Source organism: Nyctereutes procyonoides, unplaced genomic scaffold (assembly GCF_905146905.1).
Source record: "Nyctereutes procyonoides isolate TBG_1078 unplaced genomic scaffold, NYPRO_anot_genome, whole genome shotgun sequence".
Classification (NCBI taxonomy): domain Eukaryota; kingdom Metazoa; phylum Chordata; class Mammalia; order Carnivora; family Canidae; genus Nyctereutes; species Nyctereutes procyonoides.
In genome coordinates, this window is record NW_026575131.1 from 14,083,809 (window position 1) to 14,089,709 (window position 5,901).

General features: G+C 35.3%; 1 pseudogene; it reads left to right on the forward strand.

Annotated features, from left to right (window-relative positions):
• The first annotated feature begins 5,327 nt into the window (after window positions 1-5,327).
• On the forward strand, window positions 5,328-5,652 carry LOC129521643 (cytochrome c oxidase subunit 7B, mitochondrial-like; annotated as a pseudogene).
• Window positions 5,653-5,901: the final 249 nt, after the last annotated feature.

The following is a 5,901-nucleotide window of genomic DNA, read 5'->3' on the forward strand; positions in this document are numbered from 1 at the left end:
TCATGCAGTATTTGTCTTTCTCTGATTTATTTCATTTAGTGTACTACCTTCAAGATTGGTCCATGTTGGCAAAATAGCAGAATTTCCTCCTTTCTCATGGCTGAATAATATTCTATATGTCACATCTTTATCTATTGATTTGTTGACAGACACATTGATTGTTTCCAAATCTATCTGGTTGGTTTCTATATCTATCTGATATGGCTATTGGGAATAATGTTGCAATAAACATAGGAGTACAAATATCTCTTTGATATCCCGGTTTTATTTTCTTTGAGATAGATAGATATAGATTTTGATATACAGTATCAAGTTAATTCTTGCTTAGCACAATGAGTTTGGAAGTATTCCCTCTTCTATTTTTTGGAAAAGTTTGAGAAGGATTGTTATTAATATTTTTTTAATTTTTGGTAGAATACACCAGTAAGGCCATGGGCTCCCGGACTTTTGTTTGTTGGAAGGGTTTTGATTACTAATTCAACCTTCTTACAGGTAATTGATCTGTTCATATTTTCTATTCATGATTTCATCTTGGTAGTTTGTATGTTTATACTGGTCCCATATGATCCTTTGCAGATTTTTTTTAAGATTATGTTTTTTATTTATTCAGAGAAAGAGAGAGAGGCAGAGACACAGGCAGAGGGAGAAGTAGGCTCTATGCAGGGAGCCCGATGTGGGACTCGATCCTGGGTCTCCAGGGTCATGTCCCGGGCTGAAGGCAGCGCTAAACCGCTGCGCCACCAGGACTTTCCTGCAGATATGTTGTAATGTCTCCTCTCTCATTTCTAATTTTATTTGACTTTCTTTTCTTTTCCTTGGGAAGTTTAGCTAATAGTTTGTCTATTTTGTTTATCTTTTCAAGAAATTAGCTCTTAGTTTTATTGATCTTTTCTGCTGTTTTTTTTTTAATTTCTAATTCATTTATTTCTTCTCTGATTTTTAGTTAGTGTGTTCTTGTTAATTCCCACAAGTGTAAAGTTAGGTTGTTTGAGAGCTTTCTTCTTTCTTTTCTTTTTTTTTTAAGTTTTTATCTAAGTTCCAGTTAGTTAACATACCAGTGTAATATTAATTTCACATGTACAATATGGTGATTCAGAACTTCCATATAACACCTGATACTCATTACAAATGTATTCCTTGGTTCCCATTATTTGTTTCACCCGTCCCCCACCACCCTCCCCACTGGTAACCATCAATATGTTCACTATAGTTAAGAGTCTGGGATCCCTGGGTGGCGCAGTGGTTTGGCGCCTGCCTTTGGCCCCGGGTGCGATCCTGGAGACCCGGGATCCAATCCCACATCGGGCTCCCGGTGCATGGAGCCTGCTTCTCCCTCTGCCTGTGTCTCTGCCCCTCTCTCTCTCTGTGACTATCATAAATAAATAAATTTTTAAAAAGTTTTAAAAAAATATGGCCTGATCAATGACTTTAAAAAAAAAAGAGAGAGAGTCTGTTTCATGGTTTGCCTCTCTTTGTCTCCTTTTCCCTCTTTGCTCATTTGTTTTGTTTTTTTTACTTCCACATATGAGTGATATCATATGGTATTTGTCTTTGACTTACTTCGTGTACAGTAACACCCTCTAGCTCCACCCATGTCATTGCAAATGGAAAGATTTCACTCTTTTTTTTATGACTGAGTGATATTCTTCTGTATATATATACATATACCACTAATTTTTTATCCATTCACTGGTCAATGGACACTTGGGCTAAGCAGTATGGAGATTCCTCAAAAAGTTAAAAATAGAACTACCCTGCAGTTTAGCAATTGCACTACTAGGTATTTACCCAAATACAAAAGGATACATGCACCCCGGTGTTTATAGCAGCATTACCTACAATATCCAAATTATAGAAACAGCCTTTTTTCTTAATGTAGATACTTTTGTTGTAAATTTTTCTCTTAGAACAGTTTTTGTTTTTGTTTTTGTTTTGCATCTCCTAAGTTTTGGTATGTTGTATTTTCATTTTCATTTATCTCAAGATATTTTTCTATTTGGCTTTGATTTCTGTTTTGACTTGTTTGTCCACTGGTATATTGTGTAATTTGTGTAATCTCCACATATTTGTGAACATTTCAGGTTTATTCTCATAACCGGTTTTTAGTTTCATATGATTGCAGTCAGAAAAGATGCCTGATGTGATTTCAATCTTAAATTTATTAAGGCTTGTTTTGTGGTCCAGCACATGATCTGTCTTAGAGAATGTTCCATGTGCACTTGAGAAAAATGTGTATCCTGCTGCTTTTGGATGGAAAGTTCTGTAAATATCTATTAAGTCTGTCTGATCTAGTGTGTCATTTAAGACATGCTTCTTTATTGATTTTCTACCTGGTTGATTATTCTTTGTTGAGAGTAGGGCTTTAAAGTCCCCCTGTATTGCTGTTTCTGTTTTCAGATCTGTCAGTATTTGTTTTATATATTTAAGTTCTCCTAAATAATATGTAAATAATATTTGCACATTATTTCTTCTTGCTGGATTGACCTCTTCATTATTACATAATGACCATCTTTTACAGTTTTTGTCTTAAAGTCTATTTTGTCCGATAAAGGTATAGCTATCCCTGCTTTATTTTGGTTTTCATTTGCATAGAATTTCTTTTTCCATTCCTTCACTTTTAGGGTGCATATGTTTCCCAAAGTTGAAGTAAGTTTTTTATAGGCAACATTAGTTGGGGCCACTATTTGTATCCATTCTCTCCTTTTGATTAGTAAATTTAGTCCATCTACACTTAAAATAATTATCGATACATGTGAACTTAATGTTGTCATTTTTTCATCTTTTCTGATGGTCATCTAGTTCCCTTCTCTCTTCTCTTTGTCTCTTACTTTTTGATTTGATGGTTTTCTGTAGTGGCATACTACTTAGACTGCTTTCTCTTTATTTATTGCATATCTACTATAGGTTTTTGTTTTATAGTTACAATGAGGCTTAGATAAAATATTCTCTATTTATAATAGTTTATTTTAAGCTAACAATTTAATTTTGAATGCATATTAAATTTCTAAATTTTTACTACCTGCCCCCATATTTTATATTTTGATATCTTAATTTACATCTTTTACCTTGTGCTTCCACTAACAACTTATTGTAGTTATAGATCTTTTTAATACTTTTGCCTTTTCACCTTCATGCTAGATTTATAAGTGATTTACCCACCACCATTATGGCATTAAAATATTGTGAATTTCATTGTCTATTTGCCTTTACCAGTGAGATTTATACTTCTATTTTTTCCTCTTACTTATTAATACCCTTTTATTTCAACCTGAGGAATTTCCTTTAACATTTCTTATAATGCCAGTCTATTGGTAATGAACTTCTTCAGCTTTTGTTTGTCTACAAAATTCTTTGTCTCTCCTTCAGTTCTGAAGGACAACTTTACTGGATCAAAGATTCTTGGTTGGCATTATTTTTCTTCTAGCGTTTGGTGCTACTCCCAAGCACTCATGCTACTCCCTCTGGCCTGCAATGTTTCTGCTGAAAAATTGACTGAGAGTCTCATAGGGATTCCCCTGTATATAACAAGTTCTTTTTTTGCCCCACTACTTTAATATTCTCTCCTTGGCCATAACTTTTGATAATTACAATGTGCTTCAGTGTGGGTCTCTTTGGAGTCATCTTATTTGGAGCTCTCAAGGATTCATGGATCTGAATGTCTTTCTCAAGGTTAAGAAAGTTTTCAGCCATTATTTCTTTGAGTATGTTTTCTTCCCCTCTCATTCTCTGTGCTCCTTCTGGGACCTCTATAATGCAAATGTTGGTCAGCTTTATGGTGTCCCATAGTGCCTTAAGCTATCTTCTCTCTTTCCATTCTTTTTCTTTTTGCTTCTCTGATTGGGCGAATTCTACTGCCATGTTTTTGAATTCACTGTCTTTCTTCCACTTGATATAGTCTAATGTTGAATCCCTCTACTGAATTTTTTAGCTCACTTATTAAATTCTTCATTTCTATGGTTTTTGTTTGATACTTTATTATATTTTCCACCTCTTTGTTGAAATTCTCACTTTGTTCATGTGTTGTTCTTACCTCAGAAAGCATCTTTATGACCATTGTTTTGAACTCTTTGTCAGGCAAATCACTTATTTTCATCTCATTAAGGTTTGTTTCTAGATTTTTCTCTTGTCCCTTTTTGGAGGACATATTTTTCTGTTCCTTCTTTTTCCTTGACTTCTCTGGGTTGATTTCTATGTGTTAGATTGAACATTCACTCTCTCAGTCATGACAGAGTATTTTCATGTAGGATATTAACCTTATCTATCAGTTCAGCCTGAGTTCTTGGTTGTCCCTCAAACCTTTGTGATTTTCTAAGCCACTCTTTGTTATTAGTAACTCCTAGTATTTGAGAGTATGCTGAAATCTGTCTTTGTCCCAAAAGGGAGGTTCACATTCAGAAAGTAGATGTAGGCTGGTTGGAAGATGGATCTTCAAGCAGCTGCTGGAAGAGTACAGTTAGGGCCTTTCCTGGAAGAAATTCAGAGATGCACTTTTTGTCTGCCTCTGTGATGGGCCTGTGTGAATACCTACAGGGGGGTGCTCCTGTGCCTATTAATGTCTTTTTCTTTGTTTCTTATAATACTGTGGGGCTCGTGGCTGCAAGCCCTATTGGCTATCAGAGCCAAATGATCTAGGGGCCCATCTGTTGAGCAGTGACTGTGAAACTATAAAGCACCCACAACTTTCATTTTATATAACTATGATTATCTCTGTTTCTATCACTGTCCATGTTAGACAGCAGTATTAAAGAGGCAAGCACTGGTCAGAGAATGGTGTGAAATAAAACCAGTCATGCCCAGGTATGAATTTGACTCACATTTGGAACATTTTTCTAGATGAATGACTAAAAATTGAATTTACCTGATGTACCAGGCAGTTGCTAAGTGTTTTGTATGATTTGTTTAATTTCATCCTTTCAACACATTGAGGAATAAAATTAAAATGTTAAATTTGAGGTGCCTGTGTGGCTCAGCTGGTTAAGCATCTGGCTCTTGATCTTGGCTCAGGTCTTAGTCTCAGGGTCGTGAGTTTGAGTTCCATGTTGCCTAACATGGAACCTACTTAAAAAAAATTATTCACCTACGTCCACACATCTCATAGCAAAAACCTAGAATTAAACCCAGGCTTCTGACTCTAGAGACCTCTCTCTGGGATGCTACAGGGTGTTTACCTATGGCATTAGGTTGCATAGATCAGTTGACATTTGCTATCATTTTGAAATGTATTTAATTGTGATATATAACATATATATTGAAAATTCATAAAAATAATTAAGATTAATAAGTTATCATAAAGGAAAAGTTCATGTACCTGCTACCTACATCAAGAAATGGATCACTGCTTCTTTGCAAGAGAACTTGGCATGAAGTTGGAGCAAATCAACAGCTGCAGTTGCCACTGTTCTGTCTTTAGCTTCACGATATTTCCCATGGCCAAAAATGCTCTAAGTTGTCTCTTAGACATTCAGCAAACAATGGCAAGGCAGAGCCAACAGAAATAGACAACTGATTTCCCTGACAAATATGGTAATGCTGTATAAGCTAGCAGAGCCATTTCTGTATTGCTGTGTGGGCATACACAACAACACATATTGAAGCAGAATAGAACCTGTCCCTGTTGGCAGAGTCACCCCAAAGGAATGGAGAAATCAATAATCATCCCAGATGGCATAAAGCTGAATTGTTTTAAAACCAACTCCTACTTGATGCCAAGTAAAAGTACTGTGTATCCATTAAAATATGGCATGATTGAAGCAATAAAGTACTTTTGAAACCATAAAAAAAAAGGAAATGGAACATTGCCACTACTCCAGAAGCCCTTTTCTTTCCACTTTTTTTTTCTATCCAAAGATAATCACTATCCTGACATTTATTGTAATTATCTTAATTGTTTTACCATGTAAA